The sequence below is a fragment of the Oncorhynchus kisutch genome, linkage group LG18 (assembly GCF_002021735.2).
Source record: "Oncorhynchus kisutch isolate 150728-3 linkage group LG18, Okis_V2, whole genome shotgun sequence".
Taxonomy (NCBI): Eukaryota; Metazoa; Chordata; class Actinopteri; order Salmoniformes; family Salmonidae; genus Oncorhynchus; species Oncorhynchus kisutch.
In genome coordinates this window covers 48950278-48973995 of record NC_034191.2, presented here as the reverse complement: position 1 = coordinate 48973995, position 23718 = coordinate 48950278, and the positions used below count along the sequence as shown (strand labels likewise).

The window sequence follows — 23718 nt, the reverse complement described above, 5'->3', positions numbered from 1 at the left end:
TATATTATTAAAGGGAAAAAAAATAAACAGTCAATAAGATGTAAATAAATAGAGTACCACTACATACATTTATAGACAATAGCAAATAAAACTTGTAGCACTTAACATATTTTAGAGTGAATTCTCACCAGTATCTATATTACAAGGTAAAAATGTTTAACCCATTCTATGTCCCTGAGGATTTCACCTTTAAACAATTATAAACGATATTCTGACTGACGCTCATATTTAGCAAATCTTTTGCCTCAACCAACCCAGCATCATGCAGAGGCCTGTGGCTCAACTCCAGAGAATACACCAGTGGTCACCAACCGGTCAATCGCAATCAACTGGTTGATCTCCAAGGCATTCGTAGTCGATCACTAAACATTTGGGTAAAAAATAAAACATTTTCCTGTTTAGTGCTATTGGCGGTAGGTGCACTTGATTCAGAAGCCCTAGCGCCAGGAAGGCAATGTGTTCCCATTTTGAACCATTTCATGCGTCTGAAGTAGAACTCCACATACCCAGCAGGCCCAGAGAGCAAATCAAGTGCACCTATAGGCCTACCAATGACCAATCAGATAGCTCAGACCACCATGTCTGCATAGTTTCCTCAAGCCATAGGCTGTAAAAATAAGCCTTGTGTGCACAGCAAATTTGATACTGTGAGATTTAAAAGCTTTTAAAACCAAGACTAGAGAGAGACTCAATGAATACAGCAAAGAGCCGCTGTTTTTAGACTAAAGTTAATCTTTAAGTTGTTATTCAGCACTGTCAACACAGCAATGTTCCATACTTTTATAAGCCATAAAATGCACGTTCTCCCTAATTCCACTCACACTACAACTAGCACTGCAGCTGCAATGAATGAGTATAGCAAAGTGTTTTGATACGCTTGCGTTGTTATTATTAGATCTTATTAGTAGATTTTGGCTTGATTTTGGACTCTAAAGTGATCTTGACTCAGAAAAGGTTGGTGACCACTGGAATACAGCCTTTCCCTAGCCCCAAATCCGAAGGTTTTTGTGTGCTCATCCCAAAAGGGTGTTGGAATCCCACAGGAGGTAATAGATCTCTGCACATGCACATTTTGGTTGGTGGAGACAGACATGACAAAATCAAATAGCCCAAAAAATGGATGTACCAATCCCAGAATGCCCCTTTAAAAGCTCTTCTCCAATCATTATTGGTGTTTTGTCATAAACACGTCTCAAGATAACTATTTAATTAACATGTCAAACTCATTCCATGGAGGGCCGAATGTCTGCCGGTTTTAGCTCCTCCTTGTATTTAAATGATGAATTAAGGTCATTAGTAAGGAACTCCCCTCATCCATAGACACTTGGCCACTCCGTGGAATGAGTTTGGCACCCCTGATTTAATTGGATGGCAGGGGTAGAGGAGGGATATTGCAACTTGCAATCCATTCAGAACTGTGCAGGAGTAGAGGAGCCTAGGACAATGGAAAACAGAGTATAGGAAGGAAACAATCTGCTTAGTCATACCACTTCTCCAAGAAGAAGGGAGAACTGTAAAACAGAGAGCATGCATAAGGTGCTGGCACTCCTTTCCGAAGATAGAGAATTGCTTTGTTCACTAGGGTATAAACCCTGCATGATGATAGCTGTCAGGACTGGTCATAAGCAGGGTGTAACTGCTGACCGGAAAGTCACAGAGGGGCTCGAAGATGAGGGGAAGGCCCTATTCCCTTTCTCCGTGTAGACGGAAGAGGGAAGGGTAGGCAACATAGGAGGGAAAGCATACGGCATCACCCAATTATTCAGCTGAGCTCTTCCACCCCAAATGGTGTGTCACCGTTTTTGGGGGATGGGGTCTCCCAGGGCCCCTCACATGGTCGTTGCTTCTACCAGGCTGCAACAAGTCAGTCTGGATAGATACGGGAAGTGGGCTTTCTCGGGAGAGAGCAGCCAGCACCATGACATAAGACGTCATGCAATATAGCAGGAGGAGGAAGGAAACAGCTGCAGCGCAGCGTCCTAATCATGGGCAGTAGGACAGCTACGTAATAAATATGTCTTGGCCCTGCTTCATGGAGGAGTGTTGTCAAGAGCGAAGATATATCCTCAGCCACTTGCTCCCGTAAGATTGGGAGGCAAAGCAAATAGTGGCCCGGCTGCGTGAACCAATCGCTGTACAAAATGGGATAAGGAAAAAGCTAAAGCTGTGTGAAAGCTTTGAGGGAGTGTCAGATAGCTCTGACGCCTGCACAGAGAATAGGGGTTTGTCTTAAAGGAGGCATGCCTTCCCACTGCTGTGAAAACGTCAAAGGGGGGAAGAGGTGGCAAATGTTAAACCTGAAGATAGAGGGTAGGGCAGGGAGCCCTAGGTTGGCCGACCCTTCTTACCCTTCCGTAGGAGGGTTAGAGAGGTGGATCCTTGCTACGGCTGCAGCATAGGACTGCTTCCCTAAAGATTTGGCCTGGTTCCGGTGCCTAGCCTGAGTCTTGGCAGACTGACCATCTCCCGAAAACATCTGAAACCCTACTTTCAAAGAGTATCTTAAATAATCCCTCAGCACCCCCTTCTCCTGCTTTCCTGCATACAGTATCAGTCAAAAGTTTGGACACACCTACTCCTTCATGGGTTTTACTTTGTTTTGACTATTTTCTACATTGTAGAATAATATAAGACATTACAACTATGAAATAACACATATGGAATCATGTAGTAACTAAAGAAGTGTGAAACAAATTAAAACACATTTTACATTTGAGATTCTTCAAAGTAGCCACCCTTTGCCTTGTTGACAGCTTTGCACACTCTTGGCATTCTCTCAACCAGCTTCATGAGGAATGCTTTTCCAACAGTTGAAGGAGTTCCAACATATGCTGAGCACCTGGAATGTATTTCAATAAACAGGTGTGACTTGTTAAAAGTTAATTTGTGGAATTTCTTTTGCTCTTAATGCGTTTGAATTAATCAGTTATGTTGTGACAAGGTAGAGGTGGTATACAGAATTTCAAGAACTTTAAAGGTTTCTTCATGTGCAGTCGCAAAAACCATCAAATGCTATGAGGAAACTGGCTCTCATGAGGACAGCCGCAGCAATGAAAGACCCAGAGTTACCTCTGCTGCAGAGGATCATTAGAGTTACCAGCTTCAGAAATTGCAGCCCAAATAAATGCTTCACAGAGTTCAAGTAACAGACACATCTCAACATCAGCTGTTCAGAGGAGACTGCGTGAATCAGGCCTTCAAGATCGAATTGCTGAAAAGAAACCACTACTAAAGGTCCAAATGAGAGATTTTTGGTTCCAACCACCGTGTCTTTGTGAGTAGGTGAACGGATGATCTCCTCATGTGTGGTTCCCACCGTAAAGCATGGAGGAGGAGGTGTGATGGTGTGGGTGTGCTTTGCTAGTGACACTGTCTGTGATCTATTTAGAATTCAAGGCACAATGAACCAGCTTGGCTACCACAGAATTCTTCAGCGATGCCCCATCCTATCTGGATTGCGCTTAGTCCCACTATCACTTGTTTTTCAACAGGACAATGACCCAACTCACCTCCAGGCTGTGTAAGGTCTATTTGACAAAGAAGGAGAGGGATTGAAGTGCTGCATCAGATAACCTGGCCTCCACAATCACCCGACCTCAACCCAATTGAGATAGTTTGGGATGAGTTGGACCGCAGAGTGAAGGAAAAGCAGCCAACAAATGCTCAGCATATGTGGGAACTCCTTCAACTGTTGGAAAAGCATTCCTCATGAAGCTAGTTGAGAGAATGCCAAGAGTGTGCAAAGCTGTCATCAAGGCAAAGGGTTGTTACTTTGAAGAATCTAAAATATATTTTGATTTGTTTTACACTTTTTTGGTTACTACAGTTGAAGTCGGAAGTTTACATACACTTAGGTTGAAGTTATTAAAACTAGTTTTTCAACCACTCCACAAATTTCTTGTGAACAAACTATAGTTTTGGCAAGTCGGTTAGGACGTCTACTTTGTGCATGACACAAGTAATTTTTTCAACAGTTGTTTACAGACACATTATTTCACTTATAATTCACTGTCTCACAATTCCAGTGAGTCAGAAGTTTACATACACTATGTTGACTCTGACTTTAAACAGCTTGGAAAATTACAGAAAAGGATGTCCAGGCTTTAGAAGCTTCTGATAGGCTAATTGACATAATTTCAGTCAATTGGAAGTGTACCTGTGGATGTATTTCAAGGCCTACCTTCAAACTCAGTGTCTCTTTGCTTGAGATCATGGGAAAATCTAAAGAAATCAGCCAAGACCTCAGAAAAAAAATTCTAGACCTCCACAAGTCTGGTTCATCCTTGGGAGCAATTTCCAAACGCCTGAAGGTACCACGTTCATCTGAACAAACAATAGTACACAAGTATAAACACCATGGGACCACGCAGCCATCATACCACTCAGGAAGGAGACATGTTCTGTCTCCTAGAGATAAACGTTGGTGCGAAAAGTGCAAATCAATCGCAGAACAACAACAAAGGACCTTGTGAAGATGCTGGAGGAAACAGGTTCAAAAGTATCTATATCCACAGTAAAACGAGTCCTATATCGACATAACCTGAAAGGCTGCTCAGCAAGGAAGAAGCCACTGCTCCAAAACCGCCATAAAAAAGCCAGACTACGGTTTGCAACTGCACATGGGGACAAAGATCATACTTTTTGGAGAAATGTCCTCTGGTCTGATGAAACAATAATAGAACTGTTTGGCCAAAATGAACATTGTTATGTTTGGAGGAAAAAGGGGGAGGCTTGCAAGCTGAAGAACACCATCCCAACCGTGAAGCACGGAGGTGGTAGCATCATGTTGTGGGGGTGCTTTGCTGCAGGAGGGACTGGTGCACTTCAGAAAATAGATGGCGTCATGAGGGAGGAAAATTCTGTGGATATATTGAAGCAACATCTCAAGACATCAGTCAGAAAGTTAAAGCTTGGTCGCAAATGGGTCTTCCAAATGGACAATGACCCCAAGCATACTTCCAAAGTTGTGGCAAAATGGCTTAAGGACAACAAAGTTAAGGTATTGGAGTGGCCATCACAAGGCCCTGACCTCAATCCTATAGAAAATTTGTGGGCAGAACTGAAAAAGTGTGTGCGAGCAAGGAGGCCTACAAACCTGACTCAGTTACACCAGCTCTGTCAGGAGGAATGGGCCAGAATTCACCCAACTTATTGTGGGAAGCTTGTGGAAGGCTACCCGAAACAGTTGACCCAAGTGAAACAATTTAAAGGCAATGCTACCAAATACTAATTGAGTGTATGTAAACCTATGACCCACTGGGAATGTGATGAAAGAAATAAAAGCTGAAATAAAGCATTCTCTTTACTATTATTCTGACATTTCACATTCTTAAAATAAAGTGGTGATTCTAACTGACCTAAGACAGGAATTTGTGAAAAACTGAGTTTAAATGTATTTGGCTAAGGTGTATGTAAACTTCAACTGTGTGTGTATATATATATATATTTCAGACTCTTGACTCCTTCTGATATTGCTTGTTCTGATATTTCATATATTAAAACCTGTTTTTTTTACTTTTTGGAACTTGCTAGGGCTTGCTAGGTGGACAAAGCAACACCATTTGTAAGAACAACATGTAGATGGCAGAGGCTAGCTAATTAGAAGCCTTGCAAGGAAATAGTAGCTCATGTAAACAGCGTAATAAGCTAGCTAGTTAGAAGCCTTGTGGCTAACAGATAGCAATAATGAGCACAGTAGTACGCTAAACCCAAGGCTAGTGGGGTGTTAGCTTGCAGCTACCTCTTGGTGAAGGTGTGGTGTGGCTAGCTCAGTGCTGACCGAAGGAAACTAAGTGGGGGCACTAGACGAGAGAAGGGAGCTAGCAATGCTACCGTGTTGCAGGTAGGATCTGCTATTGAGTTTAGCTTGGCTCTCAGTGAGATAGCTAAGTTAGCCTTGAGGTGCTCACCTCATTCACCACTCTATGGCTCGGTCTCCAACAACCACTTTTGATAGGTTCTTCCGAGAATAGGAGAATCTAGCAAATCCCCATTGTGAGATAGAAACAAATAACTGAAAGAGAAACAATGGAACATCAGTCATCTAGTCTGAGCTATTTACAAAGGAACAGTAGCACTGCTGCGCTCACATTCCTGATATCGCCTGGGTTAGGCCCAGATCATTACAGTCTTCCTTTCCAACTTGAGAAATGAAAGACACTTCCATGGCTAGTCATGCCGGCTTTCTAGTCCCGTGTGGGTTCTCCAGTGAAACTGGGGCCTCCGGGGACCTTACGGTGCCTTTTTTACCCGACCTCTTGTCCACCTTCTTCAGCTTTGTCGGGACGCAGAAGTCCCTGAAGCATCTCTTGAAGTTCTCATCCAGGAATGCATAGAGGACGGGGTTGAGGCTGCTGTTGGTGTAGCCCAGGGCTACACAGAAGAAGTAGGCGGCCATGACGGCGGTGGTCTCTGGAACGCTCACCAGCGCCTTGACCAGGATGAAGATGTGGATGGGCGTCCAGCACACTACGAATACCACCACCACCACCATGACCAGGCGGGTGATGCGTCGCAGGTTGCGGTCCTTCTCCCGGGAGCCCGAGAGGAGACGCACGCTCTTGAGTCGTAGCACCATCAGGGAGTAGCACACGGTGATGATGAGCACGGGCACCACGAAGGCAAACACAAACACACAGATCTTCATCAGGGTGTCCCAGTACACGTATGGCTCCGGGAATTGTAAGGCACACTCCGTGGTGTCTAGAGGGAGAGAGATGGGAGAAGAGAAAGAGAGAGGAGAGAGTAGGTCGAGAAAGAGAGAGCACCGATGAAATGCACCTAGGCTCATACAAAGTGTTCTAAGAACACATACAGTGCCTTGCGAAAGTATTCGGCCCCCTTGAACTTTGCGACCTTTTGCCACATTTCAGGCTTCAAACATAAAGATATAAAACTGTATTTTTTTGTGAAGAATCAACAACAAGTGGGACACAATCATGAAGTGGTACGACATTTATTGGATATTTCTAACTTTTTTAACAAATCAAAAACTGAAAAATTGGGCGTGCCAAATTATTCAGCCCCTTTACTTTCAGTGCAGCAAACTCTGTCCAGAAGTTCAGTGAGGATCTCTGAATGATCCAATGTTGACCTAAATGACTAATGATGATAAATACAATCCACCTGTGTGTAATCAAGTCTCTGTATAAATGCACCTGCACTGTGATAGTCTCAGAGGTCCGTTAAAAGCGCAGAGAGCATCATGAAGAACAAGGAACACACCAGGCAGGTCCGAGATACTGTTGTGAAGAAGTTTAAAGCCGGATTTGGATACAAAAAGATTTCCCAAGCTTTAAACATCCCAAGAAGCACTGTGCAAGCGATAATATTGAAATGGAAGGAGTATCAGACCACTGCAAATCTACCAAGACCTGGCCGTCCCTTTAAACTTTCAGCTCATACAAGGAGAAGACTGATCAGAGATGCAGCCAAGAGGCCCATGATCACTCTGGATGAACTGCAGAGATCTACAGCTGAGGTGGGAGACTCTGTCCATAGGACAACAATCAGTCATATATTGCACAAATCTGGCCTTTATGGAAGAGTGGCAAGAAGAAAGCCATTTCTTAAAGATATCCATAAAAAGTGTCATTTAAAGTTTGCCACAAGCCACCTGGGAGACACACCAAACATGTGGAAGAAGGTGCTCTGGTCAGATGAAACCAAAATTGAACTTTTGGCAACAATGCAAAACGTTATGTTTGGCGTAAAAGCAACACAGCTCATCACCCTGAACCAACCATCCCCACTGTCAAACATGGTGGTGGCAGCATCATGGTTTGGGCCTGCTTTTATTCAGCAGGGACAGGAAAGATGGTTAAAATTGATGGGAAGATGGATGGAGCCAAATACAGGACCATTCTGGAAGAAAACCTGATGGAGTCTGCAAAAGACCTGAGACTGGGACGGAGATTTGTCTTCCAACAAGACAATGATCCAAAACATAAAGCAAAATCTACAATGGAATGGTTCAAAAATAAACATATCCAGGTGTTAGAATGGCCAAGTCAAAGTCCAGACCTGAATCCAATCGAGAATCTGTGGAAAGAACTGAAAACTGCTGTTCACAAATGTTCTCCATCCAACCTCACTGAGCTCGAGCTGTTTTGCAAGGAGGAATGGGAAAAAATGTCAGTCTCTCAGCAAAACTGATAGAGACATACCCCAAGCGACTTACAGCTGTAATCGCAGCAAAAGGTGGCGCTACAAAGTATTAACTTAATGGGGCTGAATAATTTTGCACGCCCAATTTTTCAGTTTTTGATTTGTTAAAAAAGTTTGAAATATCCAATAAATGTCGTTCCACTTCATGATTGTGTCCCACTTGTTGTTGATTCTTCACAAAAAAATACAGTTTTATATCTTTATGTTTGAAGCCTGAAATGTGGCAAAAGGTCGCAAAGTTCAAGGGGGCCGAATACTTTCGCAAGGCACTGTACATTTCCCTTTGTGTCTGGTTCACCTCTCACTCTGCGGTGCTGTTATGGAATGCCTAATGTAAACTCAAAAGGGAACTTCCACTTTTTCCCACTTGTTCACAGCTTAGAAACAATAATATATGGTTTAAAGATAATGGCAAGCTCATGGCTTAGATTGATCATTCTTCCCCTCTACAAAATAGGACCGAAATGTTCTGAGATTAGATGGGCACTTCTGCACATTGATTCACTCAAACAGAGGCATGAAGTAACCAGCGCAAACTGTGCATAACATTTTCATGACGTTCTCTTCGGAAATGTGTGCGTGTGTGGATCCATGCGCATGCATTCTTTTGTGTGCTTGCTTCATGACTGTGTGGGTGTCTGCATGCTTTCTCACCATTGTTGGTCTGGGTGCCCCCCAGAAGCAGTGCTGGTATCCCGGCTGCCGACGACAGCATCCAGATACACACGTTGATCATCTTGGCATTGATGGGTGTTCGGAAATCCAGGGCTTTGACCGGGTGGCACACGGCCACATAGCGGTCAACACTCATCATGGTCAGGGTGAAGATGCTGGTGAACATGTTGTAGTAGTCGATGGATATGAACACCTTACACACGACCTCGCCAAACGGCCACGAGTTCAACAGGTAGTCAGTGCTCTGGAAAGGCATTGTCGTGGTGACCAGGGCGTCGGCCAGAGCCAGGTTGAATATGTAAATGTTGGTGGCCGTCTTCATCTTTGTATACCTGTTTCAAAAACAGCATAGAGTAAAGAATGTAGGGTAGAATGTGTAAGGTCCATACCTGAGTTTAAATACTATTTGAAATCATCTATCTGGGCTTGATTGAGCTTGCCTGCATGGCACAGTGGAAAGAATAGAATAGTGACGAGTGCTAACCTCGTCCATCTGGCAGACTAGAGCAGTCTTTTTCAAATCTCTCCTCAGGGACCCCCAGACATTTGACTAATGGGTAACTGGAAGTCAACATGGCTGCCGGAACATGTGTGTGTCAACATATACAGGCGTATCAACACAAGTGGGTGTATGGAAAGCGAACAGCTAAATGGGCAGAATTTAGAGACCGTTTTGCGTGACTGCAACTGTCCTGACAAAGCATCAGTATCACCACACAGGAACTGACCAATGAAAACACGTTTAGAAACTAAAAACAAGGCCGCTCAATCAAAACAGTCTAACCAATCAAAGAGGGCTGATGTTACACCCATCACCGATGATCCACCCACTTATTTCGCCACATCCACTTTATTAACACCCCTTGAATTTTATTGTTTACAGCCTGTATTTCATTTTTATTAAATTTAGATTTTGTGCCAGTGGCCTACACACAATACGCCATAATGTCAAAGTGGAGTTATGTTTTTAGAATTTTTTACAAATTAATAAAAAATGTGAAGCTGTAATGTCTTGAGTCAGTAGGTACTCAACCCCTTTGTTATGGCAATCCTAAATAAGTTCAGTAGTAAAAAAAAATGTGCATGTCAAATAATAAGTTGCATGGACTCACTCTTTGTGCAATAATAGTTTAACATGATTTTTGAATGACTACCTCATCTCTGTGCCCCACACATACAATTATCTGTAAGGTCCCTTAGTCGAGCAGTGAATTTCAAAGACAGGGGAGGTTTTCCAATGCCTCGCAAAGAAGGGCACCTATTGGTAGATGGGTAATACAAAATTAATTACACTTTGAATGGTGTATCAATAAACCCAGTCACTGCAAAGATACACGAGTCCTTCCTAACTCAATTGCCGGAGAGGAAGGAAACCGCTCAAGGATTGCACCATGAAGCCAATGGTGACTTTAAAGTAGTTACTGAGTTGAATGGCTGTGCTAGGAGAAAACTGAGGATGGATCAACAACATTGTAGTTAGTCCACAATACTAACCTAATTGACAGTGAAAGAAAGAAGCCTGTACAGAATAAAAATATTCCAAAACATGCATCCTGTTTGCAACAAGGCACTAAAGGAATACTGCAAAAAATGTGGCAAAGCAATTCACTTTTTATCCCGAATACAAAGTGTTAAGTTTGGGGCAAATCCAATACAACACATTACTGAGTACCACTCTCCATATTTTCAAGCATAGTGGTGGCTGCATCATGTTATGGCTATGAATGTAATCGTTAAGGACTGGGGAGTTTTTCAGGATAAAAAAGAAACGGAATGGAGCTAAGCAGAGGAAAAATCATAGAAGAAAACCTGGTTAAGTCTGCTTTTCACCAGACACTGGGAGATGAATTCACCTTTCAGCAGAACAGTAACCTAAAACACAAGGCCAAATATACACTGGAGTTGCTTACCAAGACGACATTGAATGTTTGAGAGAGGTCTAGTTACAGTTTTGACTTAAATTGGCTTGAAAATCAATGGCAAGACTTGAAAATGGCTGTCTAGCAATGACCAACAACCAACTTGACAGAGCTTGAAGAATGAATCAAATGTGCAAATATTATACAATCCAGGTGTGCCACGCTCTTAGACTTACCCTGAAAGACTCAGCTGCAATCGCTGCCAAAAGTGATTCTAAAATGCATTGACTCAGTGGTGTGAATACTTATGTAAATGAGATGCTGTGTTTCTGTATTTCATTTTCAATAAATTAGCAAACACTTCTGTTTTCACTTTGTCATTATGGAGTATTGTGTGTAGATAAAATATACATTTCAACCATTTTGAACTCAGGCTGTAACAACAAAATGTGGAATAAGTCAAGGTGTAGGAATACTTTCTGAAGGCACTGTACATAGAATGGCTGTGGGTCCCCTTGGAGAGGTTTGAAAAAGGCTAGACTAGAGCAAATGCCAAAAGTATTTGAAAGATTTCGAATGGTTTTTGAACCCAGGCGATTATTGTTATCGACAGCTGATGAAAGAACGAAATGAAACCCAAAGGAAAACTTTTCCATCTGTTAAACCTTTTACTGCAGTGGGCTAAATCAGGGTCACACAGAGGATTTCTTGGGAGTCTTAAACAGATCTACATTGACACAAAAGTATACACCTCACACACAGGTTATGGTCTTTAAATAATAATACACATGTACCATGTCAGATAGAGAGTTGAAATGTATTACATTTTGAGTTATTATCCTAATATTAGACATGATATACATCACAAAAGACTGAGACAGAGAAATACTGGATTTTCAGCATTTAAAAAATATATAATGTTTATTAATTATGAACAATATGACTAACGTTCCCCCCATGAGGCCACTAGAGGGCGATTCTGTCATTCGTCCGCAGGAATAAGCGTCTATCTTGCCATCCTCTGACCTGGTGATTTTAATTTCTATTGATAGTCCCAACAACATGGGGCAGACTAAAAGTAATACAAAATGATCATACAAGGTCTTTTGATATCTCTGAAAAACTATAGTTGTAACTAGGGGAGAAAATTACACTTGGCAGGGCTAGCTTAGCAGCTGTCATACTTTTAAATGGTGTCCCAAACACGTAAGTGATCTACATTAAACAATTTATACTTTAAAGTGGCAATCTGCGATTAGTAAATAAATGTTTTGACTTTCAAATACATTATACACTGAGTGTACAAACATGCTCTTTCCATGACATAGACTGACCAAGTGAATCCAGGTGAAAGCAATGATCCCTTATTGATGTCACCTATTTAATCCACTTCAAAACGTGTAGATGAAGGGAGGAGACAATAATGATGTTTAAGCCTTGAGACAGTTGAGACGTGGATTGTGTATGTGTACCATTCACAGGGTGAATGGGCAAGACAAATCATTTAAGTGCTTTTAAAATGGGTATGGTAGTAGGTGGTAGGTGCCAGGCGCACTGGTTTGAGTGTGTCAAGAACTGCAACGCTGCTGGGTTTTTCACGTATCAAGAATGGTCCACCACCCAAAGAACATTCAGCCAACTTCACACAACTGTGGGAAGCGTTGGAGTCAACATGGGCCAGCATCCCTGTGGAACTCTTTAGACACCTTGTAGAGTCCATTGAGGCTGTTCTTAGGGCAAAAGGGGGTGCAACTCAATATTAGGAAGGTGTTCCTAGTGTTTTATACACTCAGTGAATATAGCCATTGATTCTTGAAGAAAATAGGACGACTTATAAATGTCTCAAAAGTTTAATTCAACTGTCAGTAGCTGTCTCAACTGTCTAAGCTTCAAAACAAAAAATGCTGATCTCATGGATGGTCAGTCCTTGCATCTCTCATATGAGTGTGGTTACATTTCTGAAGCCCCATTCCTCAGCTGTTTACCCCATAAAGGGGCTGGGTGGCCGTTTGTTGTTGTTTGAATCCCAGATAATCTTTAAGATCTGAAATGGCTAAAGCCATATATACAGTGCATTCGGAAGGTATTCAGACCCCTTGACTTTTTCCACATTTTGTTACGTTACAGCCTTATTCTAAAATGGATTGAATATATTTTCCCCTGTTGAATCTACACACAATACCCCACAATGACAAAGCAAAAACAGGTTTTTAGAAATGTTTGATATGATATTTACATAAGTACTCAGACCCTTTACTCTACTTTGTTGAAGCACCTTTGGCAGCAATTACAGCCAAGTCTTCTTGGGTATGACGCTACAAGCTTGACACGCCTGTATTTGGGGAGTTTCTCCCATTCTTCTCTAAAGATCCTCTCAAGCTCTGTCAGGTTGGATGGGGAGCATTGCTGCACAGCTATTTTCAGGTCTCTCCAGAGATGTTTGATTGTGTCCAAGTCCGAGCTCTGGCTGGGCCACTCAAGGACATTCAAAGACTTGTCCCGAAGCCACTCCTGCATTGTCTTGGCTGTGTGCTTAGGGTCGTTGTCCTGTTGGACAGTAAACCTTCACATTAGTATGAGGTCTTGAGTGTCCTGAAGCAGGTTTTTATTTATTTTTTAAAATATATTTTATTTTTGCATTTTCCAATTAAGAACATTCAAAACAGAAGTGAAAAGATATTAGACAACACTATGACAAAGTGACTGTAACAGACAAGTGTATATTTTTTTTATATACAGTGCCTTGCGAAAGTATTCGGCCCCCTTGAACTTTGCGACCTTTTGCCACATTTCAGGCTTCAAACATAAAGATATAAAACTGTATTTTTTTGTGAAGAATCAACAACAAGTGGGACACAATCATGAAGTGGAACGACATTTATTGGATATTTCAAACTTTTTTAACAAATCAAAAACTGAAAGGCGTGCAAAATTATTCAGCCCCTTTACTTTCAGTGCAGCAAACTCTCTCCAGAAGTTCAGTGAGGATCTCTGAATGATCCAATGTTGACCTAAATGACTAATGATGATAAATACAATCCACCTGCGTGTAATCAAGTCTCCGTATAAATGCACCTGCACTGTGATGGTCTCAGAGGTCCGTTAAAAGCGCAGAGAGCATCATGAAGAACAAGGAACACACCAGGCAGGTCCGAGATACTGTTGTGAAGAAGTTTAAAGCCGGATTTGGATACAAAAAGATTTCCCAAGCTTTAAACATCCCAAGGAGCACTGTGCAAGCGATAATATTGAAATGGAAGGAGTATCAGACCACTGCAAATCTACCAAGACCTGGCCGTCCCTCTAAACTTTCAGCTCATACAAGGAGAAGACTGATCAGAGATGCAGCCAAGAGGCCCATGATCACTCTGGATGAACTGCAGAGATCTACAGCTGAGGTGGGAGACTCTGTCCATAGGACAACAATCAGTCGTATATTGCACAAATCTGGCCTTTATGGAAGAGTGGCAAGAAGAAAGCCATTTCTTAAAGATATCCATAAAAAGTGTCGTTTAAAGTTTGCCACAAGCCACCTGGGAGACACACCAAACATGTGGAAGAAGGTGCTCTGGTCAGATGAAACCAAAATTGAACTTTTTGGCAACAATGCAAAACGTTATGTTTGGCGTAAAAGCAACACAGCTCACCACCATGAATACACCATCCCCACTGTCAAACATGGTGGTGGCAGCATCATGGTTTGGGCCTGCTTTTCTTCAGCAGGGACAGGGAAGATGGTTAAAATTGATGGGAAGATGGATGGAGCCAAATACAGGACCATTCTGGAAGAAAACCTGATGGAGTCTGCAAAAGACCTGAGACTGGGACGGAGATTTGTCTTCCAACAAGACAATGATCCAAAACATAAAGCAAAATCTACAATGGAATGGTTAAAAAATAAACATATCCAGGTGTTAGAATGGCCAAGTCAAAGTCCAGACCTGAATCCAATCGAGAATCTGTGGAAAGAACTGAAAACTGCTGTTCACAAATGCTCTCCATCCAACCTCACTGAGCTCGAGCTGTTTTGCAAGGAGGAATGGGAAAAAATGTCAGTCTCTCGATGTGCAAAACTGATAGAGACATACCCCAGGCGACTTACAGCTGTAATCGCAGCAAAAGGTGGCGCTACAAAGTATTAACTTAAGGGGGCTGAATAATTTTGCACGCCCAATTTTTCAGTTTTTGATTTGTTAAAAAAGTTTGAAATATCCAATAAATGTCGTTCCACTTCATGATTGTGTCCCACTTGTTGTTGATTCTTCACAAAAAAATACAGTTTTATATCTTTATGTTTGAAGCCTGAAATGTGGCAAAAGGTCGCAAAGTTCAAGGGGGCCGAATACTTTCGCAAGGCACTGTATATATATACAAACATACAATAAATAAGTCATAATAAAGAGTCAAATTAAAAATAATAATAATGAGATATTGGATCATATACCTGCCGTACTCTACATATTATACATTACGTGTGAAACATAATGTGAGGATTATATAGAGATTCAATCAATGTGATGTGGGGGGAAATTCTCCATATAGTCAATAAAAGGTTGCCAAATTCTGTAAAATGTCTCTAACTTAAGCAGTAAGTGATTTTCTCCATTGGGATATAACTATTAACTTCCGATAGCCTCATTGCACTACATTTCTTGGCAATCGCTAGCAATATTTCTGTTAGCTTTATAGTATGGCTTTGCCTAAGATTCGAGTTAGTAAAGTTACCCGGTACACAGACCTCCGGGTCTAAAGGGAATGCAACCCCGTGAATTGAGGATATGGCATCGCATACCCCCTGCCAGAAACCGTGTAGTTTTAAACACTGCCAAGTGGAATGGAGGAATGTTCCTTCATCTGAGCCACATCTAAAACACAGGGAGGAGATATCAGGGTTGAACTTGTGCAGTCTAGATGGGGTGATAGAGAGCTGATGGAGGAAATTAAACTGGATCAGTCTGTATCTGGAGTTCAATGTGGATGTAACACCATCCCTGCATAGGTCACTCCATAGACCCTCATCAAGATTAATACCCAGATCTTTTCCCCATCTAAGTCGGGGTTTATCTAGCTCAGGCAGTGTTAATCCTGACATAAGAGCATTGTAAACACGGGAAATGGTCTTGAACAGTGGTTGGTCTGCGTGGCAGAGTTGTTCAATTGGTGACATCTTAGGTAGGTTCCATTGTCCCTTGAGAGTCACCCTAATAAAGTTTCGTAGTTGTAGGTAGCTAAAGAAGTCCCTGTTAGGCAAGTGGTATTTCTGTTTCAGCTGATCAAAAGACATAAGAACTCCCTCCTCATAACAATTCTGCAGAAGAGTGACACAGACCATGGTCTAAAGTTACTATTCTGAAAAAACATAGGAATCAATCTATTGTTCCATGAAGGGGTTTTAGGGGAAAGAAATCTCTCCCGTCTGAACAGCTCATGCCGTTTGCACCATGCCAGGACAGAATGTATGATTAAAGGGTTGTCGGTGATGCTTTTTATAGATTTTCTGTCCCATTTGTAAAACAATTCTGCCCTGTCATCATTTACCTCAAACTTTTCAATGTTCAATCATGAGGGAGAGGGACCATTGCCAGAAACCTAGACTGTGCAGCCCAGTAGTATATTATAAAATTGGGGAGGCTTAAGCCCCCTTGACCGTAATCAAGGGTCAGTTTATCCAGGCCAACCGTAAAGGTTTTGCCATGCCAGATAAACCGCCTGGTCAGCTTGTCGAGAGAGGAAAAGAATGCTGCGGGCACAGGGATAGAAACAAATATAGAAATCTGGGCAGGACCTTCATTTTAATTACATTGATTCTACCCAGTAGAGTGAGAGGCAAGTCCATCCATTTACACAGGTTACCCTCCACTTTTTGCAACAAGCCGGCCAGATTGAGTTTATAAATCCAAATCCAAATCAAATCAAATTTTATTTGTCACATACACATGGTTAGCAGATGTTAATGCGAGTGTAGCGAAATGCTTGTGCTTCTAGTTCCGACAATGCAGTAATAACCAACAAGTAATCTAGCTAACAATTCCAAAACTACTACCTTATAGACACAAGTGTAAGGGGATAGGTTCTTCAGGTTACCATCCACCATTATGCCCAAATATGTGAAGCCCATAGGCGACCATCTAAAAGTAAACTTGTGCTTGATGGTATGGTGGTCAAAGACAGACAACGGTAAGATTTCACTTCTATCAAATTGACCTTATATCCAGAGAAAGAACTACAACACCGTAGTAGGATCTGCAAGTGAGAGAGGGAATGTTCTGGGTTCGTTAGAAATAAGATAAGGTCATCCGCAAAGTGCGATAATTTATGGGTATGGGGGCCCACCTCAAAGCCATGTATGTCAGGGCACGTTCTAATAGCCTCAGCCAATGGTTCGATGGCGAGGGCAAAGAGGTGGGGGCTAAATGGGCAACCTTGTCTGTTCCCTCTATAGAGAGGGAAAGAGGAGGAAGTAATCCCATTGATAGCAATCCTAGCTTTAGGAGATTTGTAGAGTGATTTTATTAAATGTACAAACACGGTACCTAAACCAAACTTTTCCAATTCGCGAAAGAGGTATGGCCATTCAACCCTATCAAAGGCCTTTTCGTTGTCGAGGGAGACTGCGACACTAGGTATTTTGTTTTTGTTAGCAAGGTGAATTATATCAAAGAACCTTCTGAGATTATTGGAGGACAATCTATTAATTATGAAGCCAGTCTGATCCGGGTTGACCAACAGGGGAAGACATGACTCCAGTCACTTAGATAGCATTTTGGTGACCAGTTGACAATCTGTGTTAAGGAGAGAGATTGGTCTATAGGAGGCGCACTTTAGCGGGGTTTTCCCTTTCTTGTGAAGCACAGTAATCACTGCTTCAGAGAAAGACTCTGGAAAGCAGTTGTCCTCCCCGGCTTTTTAAGTACCTCCATAAAGGTAGGGGACCAACAGCTCCCTAAATTCTTTATAGAACTCTGGAGGGAAGCCATTCTTCCCAGGAGATTTATTAGAAGGTAAGGATTTAATGGCCTCCAACAATTCAGGAACTGAGAACTGTTCACTCAGGCGCTCTCTGTCTTCCTCTGCCAGGCATGGGAGGTTGAGAGAGGAGAGAAAGGAGTCGATCTCTGATAGATCATCGCTTGATTGGGAAGTGTAGAGGTCTTCGTAGTATTTCTTAAAAGTATAATTAATTTCAGTAGGGGCGAAAGATGTTTCATTAGTAAGAGTTTTTATAGCATTAATTGTCCTCTTACTTTTCTCTGCTTTCAGTTGCCATGACAATACTTTGTGTGCTTTCTCTCCAAGCTCGTAGTAACGCTGTTTTGATTTAGTGAGGGCCCTCTCAGCCCTCTCAGCTTGATTTTTTCTATTTACCAAAAGCCTGTATAGATCTTTAGCCGGGCCTCTTTGGTAGGTTTTCTCTAGCTCAGAGATTTCAGATTCAAGGACATTCAGTTCCACACCTCTTCAACCCTTTAGTATAGGAAATTATCTGTCCCCTCAGATAGGCTTTCAATGTGTCCCAAAGAATGAAACTGTCAGGAGCGGAGGGTTTGTTTGTCAAAGTAAAAAATATTGATCTGCTCCTTGATGAATGCACAAAATTCAGGTTGCTTCAGGAGTGTAGAATTTAGTCTCCATCTATATGCCCCATTTACCTTGGTAGGAATGAAGATTGATAATACCATAGAAGAATGGTCACTAAGCAATCTGGGGAGATACTCGATATCTAACACTCTATGAAACAGTTGGGTCGATAGTAAAAAGTTATCTATGCGTGTGTGTGTTGTGTGGGTATGAATAAAAAGAGTAGTCCCTATCCAGTGGGTGCAACTGTCTCCAGATGTCTAGCAAATTAAGATATTTCATGAATTGCATGGTGAGCTTGCCGGCTTTGGTAAGAAGTGAGGCTTTATCAGAGGACCTATCAAGAACTGTATCTAAACAAAAATGTAAATCTCCTCCAGCCAGTAGCTATCCTGGTTGAGCAGCCTGAAGGAAGACATGGTCATCGAAGTTAGGAGCATATAAATATTCAATAGGGTCCAAGACTCTGAAATCATATGCCCCTGCACCAAAACAAACCTGCCCGAGGGATCAGATATGGTGTTGTTGACACAGAAGAGGATGTGTCTACTTATCAAAATTGCAGTTCCTCTTGCTTTGGGGATAATAAAAGAGGATGCAAAAACTTGTCCTACACATTCCCTCTTCAATTTCTTGTGTTCACTGGCTGTAAGATGTGTTTCTTGTAAAAACACAATGTCAGCCTTTAATTTCTTAAGGTATGTATAGACTATTTTCCTCTTATTCGTGCTGTTAAGACCTTTAAGACCTTTTGGATTAAGCATAGGTTGTATTGCAAATATATAACCAAATGGGAATCTCTCGTATGTAAATAGTCAGGTAATATTTAAACTTTAGTTTGAACACTGAAGTGACCTATGTGTCTCTTTAGGAAAGAAACAACAAAAAACATGGAAAAAGAAACAAAAACAGAAACCCCATCCACCCCAATTGTCAGACTAAAACCACAATCCCAACAATCAAACATGAATTCAATTGTAGAGATACGTTGTTGCTCGCTATCCATCTTGCTCAAGTGCTAAACCTTGGTGTAAACTAAAACCTGCAAGCTCTCTAAGTTGAAAACAAACGTTGTGAATAGACATTTATGGCTGAATATTTACTGCCCACAGTAAGGGCTGCTTGAGTCTCTTTTCAGGAGAGGAGAAACATAAATGGGGGGGAAAGCAGTGGGCCTAAGCCCACTAATTTGCTTCGCCTAGTGGATATTGACTAAACCAAAATATACTCTCCTGTAAATGTAATAGGACTCACCCCGGGAAAAAAACGGTTAGTTGAAAAAGTACAAATCAATTATAGCGACCGGATAGCGGGGTAAACGGATTCAAATTCCAAGAAGATATCAGCAGTCCAGTCACAGGACAGCACGGAAAAGAAAAAACAAACAAACTGTATCTTATACCCCAGAGAGACCATCCTGATTCAGAAGTGGTTCAGTTCTTTGAGAAAAGTGAGAACTTCTCCCGGTGTGTTGAAGAGATGGCTTCGGCCTTTGTACTGAACTTTCATCCGCTCAGGGTGGATGAGGTAGCCGGTGATGTTCTTCTCCTTCAGTGCTTTGGTGGCAGGTCTGAAATGCTTGCGACGTCTGGCGAGATCCGCGCTCATATCCGGGAAAAGGCTGACCCTCTTGCCATCGATGGTGATGTCCTCTTTGGCTCTTGCGAGTTGCAGTATCTTCTCTCTGTCCTGGAAATGGAGGAACCTGATCAGGATGGCTCGTGGAGGCTCATCTGGCTGGGGTTTCGGTGCTGATGTTCTGTGGGTGAGTTCGATTTCCAATGGCTTAGTGACGTTGATTATGCCTAGGACATCCGGGATCCATTGAGTGAAGAAACGGACCGGGTCACGGCCCTCGCTGTCCTCTTTCAATCCCACCACACGGATATTACTACGTCTGTTCTGGTTCTCCATCTGGTCTACCTTGTTTTTGAGGTAGGCATTGTCCTTTTGCAGTTGTATCAGAATCTGGTCATGTCGAGTGATGGTATCCTCAACTGTGCTAATGCGCAACTCAGCCTCAGTCGTTCTCAAAAGGAGATCATTCATGGAGGATTTCAGGTTGTCAATGGAAGAATGGAGTTCAGCCGATTTCTTGTCAATTTTCAGAGAAAGACCTTTGTTACCATCCTGAATTTCCCAGAGGAGAGTAGCAAGCATGTCGGCAGGCTCGCAAGAGGCTGAAACTGTTGTCTGAGTTATGAGGGCTAATGCTAATCTTGCTAGCTGTAGCGTTATCTTGGGAATCAACAACGTTTAGGTCGTCCTTCTTGCCTCTCAGCCGGAGGTCCATGGCTCTTTGGGAAGGTAAGTTTTTTACAATTTATCAGCCAATGTTAGAATATTGTTTCAATGTTGTTATTTAGGTAATAATGGAATAACTTTGAAGAGCTCGGTTTGTCAACGTCTGCTCAGCTCCGCGGCATCACGTGCTCCCTGGAGCAGGTTTTAATCAAGGATCTCTTTGTACTTTGCGCCGTTCATCTTTCCCTCTAATCCTGACTAGTCTCCCAGTCCCTGAAAAACATCCCCACACCATACTTCCAAACTTCACTGTAGGGATGGTGCAAGGTTTCCTCCAGATGTGATGCTTGGCATTCAGGCCAAAGAGTTCAATCTTGGTTTCATCAGACCAGAGAATCTTGTTTCTCATGGTCTGAGAGTTCTTTAGGTGCCTTTTGGCAAACTCCAAGCGGGCTGTCATGTGCCTTTTACTGAGGAATCGCTTCCATCTGGCCACTCTACCATAAAGGCCTGATTGGTGGTGCTGCAGGGATGGTTGTCCTTCTGGAAGGTTTTCCCATCTCCACAGAGGAGCTCTGGAGCTCTGTCAGAGTGACCATTGGGTTCTTGGTCACCTCCCTGACCAAGGCCCTTCTCCCCCGATTGTTCAGTTTGGCTGGGGTCCAGCTGTAGGGAGAGTCTTGGCGGTTCCAAACTTCTTCCATTTAAGATCGCTGGAGGCCACTGTGTTCTTGGGGACCTTCAATGCTGCAGAAATGTTTTGGTACCCCTTCCCCAGATCTGTGCCGACACAATCCCGTCTCGGAGCTCTTCGGACAATTCCTTTGACCTCATGGCTTCGGTTTTGCTCTGACATGCACTGTCAACTGTGGGACGCTGTATAGACAGGTGTGTGCCTTTCCAAATCATGTCCAATTAATTTAATTTTACCACAGGTGGACTCCAATCAAGTTGTAGAAACATCTGAAGGATGATCAATGGAAACAGGATGCACCTGAGCTCAATTTCGTATCATAGAAAAGGGTCTGAATGCTTATTTAAATAAGGTTTCTCTGTTTTTTTATTTTTTATTATTAATTTGCAAACATTTCTAAAAACCTGTTTTCGCTTTGTCATTATGGGGTATTTTGTTGTACATTGATGAGGAAATGTATTTAATCCATTTTAGAATAAGGCTGTAATGTAAAATTGTGGAATAAGGGAAGGGGTCTGAATACTTTCTGAATTCATTTTACATACAGTATAGCGTTATAGACTATTGGTCAGTTACCATACACATGATCCACTAGAAGTTAGTTGAGCCTGTTGCTTTTTTGGATCAATACCTTGGACATGCTCCCATTTCACACTGTCATTATTCCTATCATCGACAGATTATACACTTACCATTGCCGTTTTGAAAATATAACGCGGTAGGGATAATAAGGAAGGCCAAAACATCTGCTATGCGGATGTCGGCCAATGCTGATTATCAATTGTTAACGCTCGATCTGATTGAATCTAGGCCTTTACGACAATTAAATCACCGCTCTGATAGCACATTTCCTTCTAATGAGAAGGAAAAAAACAGTCAATCAGATGAAAAAAATATATCAATTGTAAACTGAGCTGGCTACATAAAACAGAGAGCTGAGAGTATATCGCTATTTACTAATCAATGGAATTAACTTGGCGAGGTGACGGAAAGGCCCTGTGGATGACAGCCCAACGAGCATGTTCTGACGCAGACATCCATGGACGTCTAAAATACGGAATTCTGCTCACCGGAAGATAATGTGCAATCAATCTGATTTGAGGTAATTGTCTCTAGTCTGGAGTGCTTTGTGAGCCGTTGGTGCACTGCGTATGACACCAGCACTGTTTTATCTGTTTTACACACCTTAAATAAAACCCAACGAGGTGCAAGCAACCCTATCAACATGATAGAGCGCCATTGGCTTTAAATGCAATTAATGCGCTTTCTCTCTGCCCAAAGAACACTATTTCTCATAGGCTTGGCACATTTCATTTACACATTTAGAACACTTTTCAACATTGCCCCCAACAGATGTCGCATTCCAATTGTAAAAAGTCCCAATAGTAAAAAAAGTATTTTCCTTCCAATAGAACTGTACAGTATGTTATGATTGAAACAAAAATAATCAAGCCTAACAAATCATATAGTGATTGTACATGTACTATTAGGTTTAAACATGCACCTGCCACTGGGTGGCTCACAAGTGTTGCAAATGTTTCAAAACTTCACTTTTTAGTTTAATTTTGTGTGAAAATGTGGTAAGGTGTTTGCATGGGCATCTTACTGAAATGTTGTATTTTTAGCATACTTGGTGTAACCCTTAATTTGCCTAAACTCTTTGGCAATAGCCTATATATTGGCAATTGATATCAATGCAATATTGAGATGAGTGTGCAAATCAATTAAAATAAACCTTACCTGATGATAACATACATGACGAGGCAGTTGCCCACCAAGCCCACCACAAACACCACGGAGTACACAGCTGTGATAATGGGGATTATTGGGGACATTGACTCCTCTTCCCCGTCAGAGTCCAAAGTCAGATTGTGACCTGCTGCAAATCCAGACTGCGAAGTAGAATTCATATAACATTCTTCGCCGAGCGCCAAGTGGCACTTATCGGCTTTGAAAATTTCAACCGGGGTGGCTTCCATTTTTGGTTATGTTTGACCACCTAACGAAAAGGAGAAAAGGGCATATGCCTTTGACTGGCTGTTGGCTATGCGTAAAGTAAGCCCGAACGAAGAAAAAATAACGGTAAGAAAGTTGAAGATATGCGTCAAATTATTATAGTTTGTAAATTAACTTTTTATTATATGCCGTTCAAAGTCATATATATATATATACAGGTCAAATCAATCCTGTTTTTAATGTGATATTAACAATGAAAACGTAATGCATAATGCGTAATTACACCCACCCGGGCACTCGGTAACTTACCCTCTGGATATTAGTTCCTTCTGTTCCTTTTTTGTGTTTGTAGAATATGGAATTTTTGCTGAACAAAAATATATTTTCTGTTGGATTTCAGAAGGTTATGGCTCGCCAAACTTTGTAGAGTGGAGTATGTGAGCAACAATCACAGCACCGCGGCTCGGCGGAGACTCGAGTCACTCCCGCTCAGTAGCCTACCCAACAACCCCCCCCCCCCCCCCCCCCCCCCCCCATCGAGCCCAA

The 23718-nt window shown here is 42.1% G+C and overlaps 1 pseudogene; it reads right to left on the bottom strand.

Moving 5' to 3' along the window:
• Window positions 1–5413: 5413 nt before the first annotated feature.
• On the bottom strand, window positions 5414–23261 carry LOC109909716 (delta-type opioid receptor-like; annotated as a pseudogene).
• Window positions 23262–23718: the final 457 nt, after the last annotated feature.